Below are 9,329 nucleotides of genomic sequence, written 5' to 3'. Positions count from 1 at the left end.
AAGGTGTGGATGGCTTTCTCCTACAGCTAGAGAAATTAAATCAATGGTCACTAGGGTTTGTCTGCATACAAACAGGATAGAGGATTTTGAGAGACCATTTGTAAAGAGCTCTAGCATGTTAGAAAACAGACTTAAAATATAGGTTCAGGGCCAGCTTCAGTATGAGGGTGTACCTAGAAGGTTCCATCAAGGGATCTCCTATTTTAAGAGTATCCCCCTTATGTTAGTTTACCACAATGTTTTAGCAGGATGCTATTTTTAAAAAATGTGGGAAATCAAATGGAGGGAAGCTTGTGATTTAGCTGCTATAAGTCTGCTTGGGTCCTTACCGCTGCCAAGATGCTAGCTGCTGACACCAGGGCTGTATAGTTCCTACATTTTCTCAATGTCTAGGTTGTTCTTTCCTGTCACTGGTCAAGACCAGCTCTAGTGTTAGACAGATGGTAATTGCCTCAGAAAAATATTATGGAAAAGCATGCTATGATAAAACAGCGAAGAGTTAATGTGGTTATTATATAGTGGTATTATTGCCAGTGATGTGGAAACATGTACCACTGTATCTTGTGTGACAAAATAACTTGGATGGATTGTGTCAGATACCATTTGCTGCTTGGCATAAGGCATTAACATACTTTGGAATGAGCTTGTTGCTGGTCCACATCTATCATTGATTATATTCAAAAACATTCCCCTGAATTTAAGTATATTGTGCAATACATCCTAAACATAAATCTCAAAAAACTATGAGTATGAAAGCTACTTATATCACAGTCCTTTATGATGGGAGTGGAAAAACAAAACTAAATAACAACCCCAAACTGTAAACTTTGATGGACTACAATGTAAAAGTAATTGAGTAATTATCTGTTTTCCTTTTATCTTTAAATTAGATTTCAACTGGACAGTCCTTCAAATACAAGATTCCATCAAACAGAAGACTGTCTAGTCCCCAAATAGAAAACTGCCCATCAATAATTTGCACTGGAGCTATGGATAGAACAGGCACACACATCACAGTATTTTCAATATAGTGAGATGAACTGTATTCACTAATGGCTGGAATCCTGTTGGGTCTTATGTCTTTGTAGGTGGATTTACATATGCTAGAATTAGAACTGGGAAGTTTCATAATATCTGTATCCAGAAGAGGACTGCTGTTATATAATTACAAGGGTGTTGAAAAGTTCTCAGGAACCAACTTCCTAAAATGTGAGTGCAATTTTGTTACTGTAGCTTAACAGAGTGCACTTTTGTGTTATAAATTGCCAATAGTATTCTTAAGTATTACAGGCCCAAAACCGATGGGCCCAAAATACTGACTTTGGCCTGATCTGGGGACATGGCATTCAGATGATTGGGCCAAAGCTGCGCTGCAGCCACCTAAAGCAGCCTAAACTTGTTGGCAAAAGGAGCAGAAAAAAATTCCTTTTCAGCACCTGGTTCAGGCCCATGGCAGCAGCCTGGAATTGGGGCCAGGACCAAGGCCAGATGCGGGTGGTCACGTCAGTCCCACAGCATCGGAGTGAGAGTGGCCTCTGGCCACTCCTTTTTCCCCATCTGCTCAAGGCCATAGTATACTTAAAGTCAGTATTTGAAAAGTCATGTGATCCCACTTCTCAAAACAATGAAAAACTGACATCCATGATCTATACCTGTTTATTTATTTATTTTTTCAGCTGTTTGGCACATTTATTGGAGCACACAATCCTACCACCACAGAAAAGCAGTGCCATAGTGAACTTAACATACAAACAGGTACTTGGGAACTAACAATCAAGTGGGCAACCATGCTCTGGTTGAGAAAATGGCCAGATAGTAACAGCCATAGAGTTCTAAAAACAGGTTTCATGTCTGCTGTCTGCTAGCTGGATTTTTCTGAAATGATGGTTTGGTGGTTGCTGTTCCCTGGACCAAAAGGGAAATCTGCCCCAGGAGAAGGGCCCTGGAGCATGGTGGATGAGGAGGCAGGAGTGTGAGTGGGCCTTAGGGCAGGCGAGGGAGTTCAGGGGATGTGGGCCCAACCCCTGATGCACATCCCCTACCCTTAAATCTCGCTCAGTGCTAACCAGAGAAACTAACCTAAACATAATTAATAAATGGTACATGACTCCTGTAAAGGTAGCCAAAATGGTAAGAAATATATTCCCCAAGTGCTGGCGAGGTTGTGATGCTATGGGATCATTCCTGCATATGTGGCTTGATTGGACCACTATACATTCATTTTGGCACTCAGTTTAACAGCAAATTTCTTTAATCACAAGCCAAACTATTGCCTTCTGCCCAGGTTTGCTCTTACTTTCTATATATTTAGGTACCAACTTAGCCTTAAAACATAAAGCCTTAATAGACTTTCTTATAATGGCTGCCCATTCAAAAATTGACAAAAGCTGAAAAACTGATGCAGTTAATTGAGAGAACTTTGGTGGAAAAGAGTTTGGGATCTATGACTCCTAGAATAGCTTTCTTACACAATAAACTGTTACATAGGACAAAAAGGCCAGGAAGGATTTGTAAATAAATGGCTCCCATTTATTGACTTTGTTAACATGGCCTCACATCAAATTCAACCATCGACAAGCCACCTGAATTCATGATCAGACATTTTAACATTGGTCAACACATCTGTGAATATGGACTTCTCCAAATTCTGAACTGTCCTCCTTAAAATGAAAGGAAAGCATCTTGGAAGTATGCAACAAAATATAGACCTCACCATTTCAAAACCCAGTTGTATTTATTGTTTTGTATTTGTTAAGTATTTTTCTTTACTGTTTCCATGTTTTTTTAAATCTTGCTTTATATAAGAAAAACTGGATGTTTTTTTTTTAAAAAGTCAGTATACTATTGCAGTAGTATTCTTAAGTCAGATTCATATTTGAATAGATGTGCAGCACTATACTCTTAATTTTGCTTTTTTTTATTTTTGAACTGCCTTTGAAAATATTTTGAAGAAAACATATAAAAAACTGAAATTAAATATTACAGTCAACCCTCCACATTTGCAACTTTGACTTTTACAGATTTGATTATTTGCAGATTTGATTAATATGTTCTCTCTAGGAATCTCTAGGTCCTCCACTGCAACTCTGCTGGAGGTTGACCACGTGTAGGCCCTCCAGCATGATTTTATGGTCACCTTATGGCAAATGTTGACCATAGAGTTGTGCTAGATGACCGATAGATTCAGGTTAAAAAATATAGTGGTTTTTTATTTGCATGTTTTTGACATTTTACGGGCGTCTTATGCCCCTAAACCCAGAGAATGGGGAGAGACCACTGTACTTATACTCATCTTCCCTGTATACACTGAATACATTTTCTTTTCTTTTACAACACCACCACTTTATTTCCATCACAACTCCGCCAAATATTTCTCCTTCCAATAATGTTATTGCTAAGTTTATTTTCCTGTTACATTCCCTGTGCACAAATGTGCATTTGCCTTCCAGACAATCCTATAAAAATAGTTTCATTTTAAGATGAATCCAAATTGAGTTTCTCCATTTTCCTGATTCATCTAACATTTCTGACTCAACTCACCATGTTAGTTTTTCCATTTTTTCTGCATATGTATGTGTCTTCAAGTCATCTGTGCATAAAAGGCAGCTGCTGTCCAATCAGTATTCATCATGTAGATGAGTCAGCTTTGCTCCATTATACCCCATTTCCTCTGCCTTTCTTCTTTCTGCCTCATCATCATCCTGAAGATACTACAGCAGTGAGTCTAAGGAGGTTACTGGACAAGGCGCTAATGATGGAATTGAAGTGGAATTACAACCTATGATTTCTCTCCTTTTCACACAGTGCCATCACTCATCTGTTGCTGATTCATTGGTATACCATTATTATTGCAAAATTTTGCATTGACAGGTATCTTGCAAATGTTCTTTCTTTGTCCTTGTTTAATCTTGCATTAATGCAAAAAGGAGAGGAATTATAGACCGTAATTGCATTTTGATTCCATCACTATTGCCTCATGTGGTAATCTCCTAAATTAAGCACCCATCATGGAGTCATAGAGCAAGGAAACCACACCATGTTCTTTTACTCTCCTATGTTTATGTGCCAATTCTGTCTCCAAGTCTTTAATCGTGATTGGCTTATTTAATTCAGTGGATTCTCAACTTTTTGTCCTCTAGATGTTTGGACCAACTGCCAAAACCCCTGACAATGGGCCATGTTGGCTGAGGCTTCTGGGAGTTGATGTTCAGAACTTCCGGATGGCCAGAGGCTGAGAGCCATTGATTCAGTTACATTACATAGAAAAGTTAAACCATTATTTAAATAGGGTACATGTTTTATTCTCAATATTGTTCTTTGGTAGGCTATATTCCATATTTCAAGAGTCACAGTCTATGAACTGTATTGATTCATTCTTGGGCAAACTTGATCATTGGGAGCATTTGGTAGTACGTGCTGAGGGACTAGTTTCAGGTAGTTATTTGCTGCTGTTTTGTATTTCTACATCTTGTCCAAATAGATTGGATCTGACAGCAAGGAGTGTCCAAAACACCTACCTTTGGGGGGAATGTGGCACAAAGAGGAGCCATCAATCAACTCAACATTGCAACCAAGTAGCTCAAAGAGAAAGTGAACAGTGGAAAATGTGTTCTCACTATAAAGAATGGAACAGTGAACTCAGCTATTCCATCTGGTTTCCAGGCTTCATGATAAGTTATATCAAGCTATTCCCCTTGGGGGATTCCATTTACAACATCATCTCTCCCAAAGGATGAAATCATATCCATACAACAGCCCTGGAAATTAAATGCTTGTCACTCTGTTTCTCTCTGCACCAGCATTCAGATAACACTCCTTTGTTCCCCCATTTTGAATAGAAATTTTCATTGCCAATAAAATAATAGGTGGAACACTTATTAAATGTAATTTCTTTAAATCATAAAAATACAGCTGATCCAGACAAGACCAATGTGGCTCCCTCAAGAGTGTGATACAGCCTGAGAGTCGAACGACATTATTTGCTGTTTGTGTGTAAGGAGTTTATCTGGTTGTAACCACCTCTGTCACCCAAACCCATCTCTTAAAATGCATGAGCTCCTTGTCCTCATTCTAGTTGGCACAGTCCATAAGGCTGGCCCAGTCATTTAAAAAGAAAATGTCTTAACATGTAACACCCACACAGGATTAGTTAGTATGAAATATGTTTTATCTCATAGACACATACCATATATACACAGTTTAACTTTAACCACATAAAATTAATAGAATACTATATGTAAATTAGTTACAGATGAGAAAGAACAATAGGTTTTCCACTTTAAAGTAATGCACTAAATGTCAAATTTTATTTTACAATTTCTGTGTGCTACATCCATTCCTAATCTGGTGTGGATGATATGTGGGTTATAAAACATTTCCATTAAAATATAATGAAGTAATATTTAAAATGATGTTAAGGGCTAAATCAGAATATTTTGAGAACATGGCACAAAGTGAAAGAATTGATATAATGTTCCTAGATTCACACCACCATCACCATTTTTAACACAAAACGTAAGACAATGTAGTGTCAATTACATAACTCCCTCACTGAAAAAGAATAGGATCCAAAATCCTAGTCACTAGTTAGTGAAGTAGGATCACTACTTCACTAACTACCATAAATGCAGACTACACAACTCTAAAATGATTGTGTGAATTGGTTGTGAAATGCGGTCACAAGGCTTGATCCTTGAAACGCCCCATAGAATATTTGTTTAAAAAGCAAAAAACAGAGCACTCACAGTGGAATTTGGCTTGCATCTGCCGTTGCCCTTGCAAGGCATAACTCATACAAACTGAAGATCTTTGTCTACGTTGTCATGAGCTCAGAATGCATTACATAGACTACAGATGCTACCCCAAAACTAGCATTTTGCAAGACTCACAAGGTAAGCAGTTTTAGAATAGATGAGTGTGATGAGCAAAAAAGGCCATGCCCATGTATTCTTGATACACAGATGTTAGGGACTACAATGTATCTCTGCATACCTTCATGGGTTAACTATTGCCAGATGTCCATTGGAAAACTACATTATTTAAGGAGTGCTGACATGAAAGTCCCTGAAAGAGTTAGTATTATGTTAGGTAAATGTTTTCCTCTCAGTATGTTTCCCCCATTCTTGCTTGCTTTACTCCCACCCAAAACTTACAGATGTTAGAACAATAAATTGAAGGAATAGTTTCCCACACTAGAATGCCTGCATGCCAAGGAATGCCGAAGTGATTTCTGGCCCGTTTCTGACACTGATCTACAACTGTGTTGCTTATACTCCTGTTGCTCTCATATCAAGTCTTCGACTGCTCCCTGCCAAGAATTAAGTGCTTGTTCTATAAACCTGGTATAGATTATCACTTAGCTGTATAGATGTATCTAATAGAATTAAATACTTTGGCTCCTGACCAGCAACAGCTGTGCTACATATAATGCAATAATAATGAGACTGAAAGCACCGAGCTATGCCAAGGGAATATTTCACAAAAGCTCCCATTTCTCCTGTTGCCTAGTCAAAGCTTTGTAAAAAGGGAGTCCAAAAAATCAACTGTTTATTTGAACAAATAATGGTTACCTTTTTCTTGCATCATATATAAGGGCAAATGTAGGGTAAGTTTCAGTTTCTGTTGACCTGTGGAACTAATCTGCTTGGATGTAATTCTCCTTTTAAATGTAAAAAACAATAATAAAAAAGCAAACTGTTTGCTTATTTAATCTGTGGGGTCATGATCAGAAATATGAAAATCCAAATCTGTGCCCCCCACCTGTAGTCTTTTTTTTTTTTTAAAAAAAGAGTATATAAAAGAGTCCAAAAGGATCTTGAGTGGCAGGACTGCTAGGCTGAATATAGAATAGGACTATAATTGTAAACAGATCCTAGATCAGGAGGAGGTACAGTAAATTTCTACAGCTTTTTTACAGTAAAGGCCTATCACATCTCCACCCTACATCCCCAAATCCATCTTTTAGCTATTTATTGGTTGATGGAGAGTGGAGCAGAGAAACATGGAGGAACATCCAGGTCTGTTCATTAGCTGAATTACTAGAACTGTATTGAGCAACTACAGTAACAGACCTGGATGCTTTTCCAAGTCCCCACTGGCCAGTAAATATCCATGTTGTGTGGTGAGAGGGGGGATACAACAGCTTAAAAGGTCAACGTGAAGTCAAAGGCTTTCAATCACAGCCAGCACCCATAGGTTTTTGTGGGTTTTTTGGGCTGTGTTCTAGAAGAGTTTATTCCTGATGTTTCTCCAGCAGCTGTGACTGGCATCTTCAGAGAATCCCGGAGATTGTAGTTTCTGGACATTGTAGAGCTCTCTGATGGAGAAGGCTCGATGTCTCACAAAACTACAGTTCCCAGAATTCCCTAGCATTGAGCCAGGGCAGTTAAAGTGCTATATTAGTATTTTAACAGTTATGTTAGCAGATAATAATGTTATACAGTATAAAGATTCCTTTGATACTAGTGGCAACAGCAGCTAGTGGCAACAGCAGCGACTACAGAACATAGTGAAAATTTTAGAAGTCTCTGAAAAAGAACAGCTACAGTAACAGTCATTGCTATTTCTTCCATAGGTCTTATTCTAATGCCACTCAGTTATAACTATAAAATATATGTGCAAAGAAGTATAATTACTTTTATGTCAGTGATTTTCAAGGCCTAATGTTTCTTAAGTCACAGTCTGATTTGCTTGGTTTAGCTAAAGTAAGGTAGATGCTTTTAGCATAGTGCAGGCTTTTTCTGCATGGAAAATACAGTTGCTTTTAGGAGGAATCATGTCAACTCAGCTCCGTGCTAGCATGAAGATTTTTCACAGTATTCTGCAGAGCCCTGGATAAAAATTATTACAGTTCAGTTAGGACTGCTGAAAGATTTCATTCTCACCACATTTTAATTCAAATGATGAGAGTTACACTGCTTACTCTAATATGAACATCAGAGATTCTTCAACTTTTACATTACTCCAAATTTTGAAAAACAGTTCTCAGCTCAGACAGCATAAGAAAATTCTTGTTAGCATGCATAACAGTAAAGGTAAATGTAAAGGTAGTCCCTTGACATGAATGTCTAGTCGTAACCAACTGTAGGGGGCTGTGCTCATCTCCTTTTCTAAGCCAAAGGGCCAGTGTTGTCCAATGACTGCTCTGGCGGTCATGTGGCCAGCATGACTGCACTCAGTGCTGTTACCTTCCCACCAAAGTGGTAACTATTTATCTACTTGTATTTGTATGCTTTCGAACTGCTAGGTTGGCAGAAGATGGGACTAGTGACAGGAGCTCACCCCATCATGCAGCACTTGGGCCTCGAACTGCCAACCTTCCACTTGTCAGATTTGGCATGTTAACCACTAAGCCACCAAATCTGAGTTAAAATGCATACTAAGTGGCAAAATTCAGGGTAAAAGGTGTATGCAAATATAATGATCAAAGCAATGAAAGGATTTTTTTGTATATTTTACAGCTCAGAGTGACACCAAGATGGAATGGGATGGACACATGAATGAATACATGCGAAACTCCCACAGACTAACCCATCACTAAAATGAATATTTTAATTAGCATCCAGGACTCTTTAGCAAGTTGTTTGCTCCATTCTCAACATGGAAAAGTCAAACTGTAGAATATCAATGGAACAGAGGGCTGGAAGACCTCAATAAGGCAAGGGTTTGGGACTAAACATTCACATGTTGCCTGTTTTTGCTTAGTCAGTTCTGTACAACACAGCGAGCTTTTAGCAAGCAGGGTGACAACAATAGTTTTGGAACATGGGCATAGTAGCAAGAAAGATATAAAATAACATGACAACATGTACCTGGGCTGATGGAAAGTACAATGTATGAACTAGAGCGGTTACTGACAAAATAGCAACCCTACCATTCACTTTGTGAGTGAACTATAAATAATTGCCATATATACTCCTGTATACACTCCTGTATATATTCATGTATAAGTCAAGAGCAAGTTTGTGGGTCAAAATTATGGATTTTGCTATGACCTGTGGATAATTTTTTCCTCTCCTTTAAAAAAAAGCAACGAGGGAACATACTTAGTATGCACTAATGAGAAGAAGAGAATCTGAGGGATTACATTTGGGGAATTTATATTGCATTGCTTATCTTAAAATATCTACATCTATACAAATACAGACAGGAAAAGAAATATAAATGAAGAAAAAGTATGAGGATGCAGACTGAAAAGCGAGGCGGGAGGAGGGGGAGAGCAAGGAAGGCAATCTGCCTCTACTAGGGACCCAGATTGAAGGCAGTGACAAGAGGCAGAAACCCTTTTTGGTGTGGTGAGGTGTGCAAGCAGGACTCCTACCCCTTTACCC

General features: G+C 38.4%; 1 long non-coding RNA gene across 1 annotated transcript; it reads left to right on the top strand.

The window, feature by feature from the left end:
* Positions 1-1,142: 1,142 nt before the first annotated feature.
* Positions 1,143-4,498, top strand: LOC149318514 (uncharacterized). The gene is made up of 3 exons (XR_016279813.1): positions 1,143-1,209; positions 1,677-1,755; positions 4,481-4,498. It is a non-coding gene; the product is annotated as an uncharacterized LOC149318514 (long non-coding RNA).
* The last annotated feature ends 4,831 nt before the right edge of the window (positions 4,499-9,329 follow it).

This window comes from Sceloporus occidentalis, unplaced genomic scaffold (assembly GCF_023333645.1).
Source record: "Sceloporus occidentalis isolate IW3139 unplaced genomic scaffold, rSceOcc1.0.p SCAF_2, whole genome shotgun sequence".
Lineage (NCBI taxonomy): Eukaryota > Metazoa > Chordata > Lepidosauria > Squamata > Phrynosomatidae > Sceloporus > Sceloporus occidentalis.
Note: the sequence above shows the minus strand (reverse complement) of the source record. Positions and strands in the feature narration are given on the sequence as shown.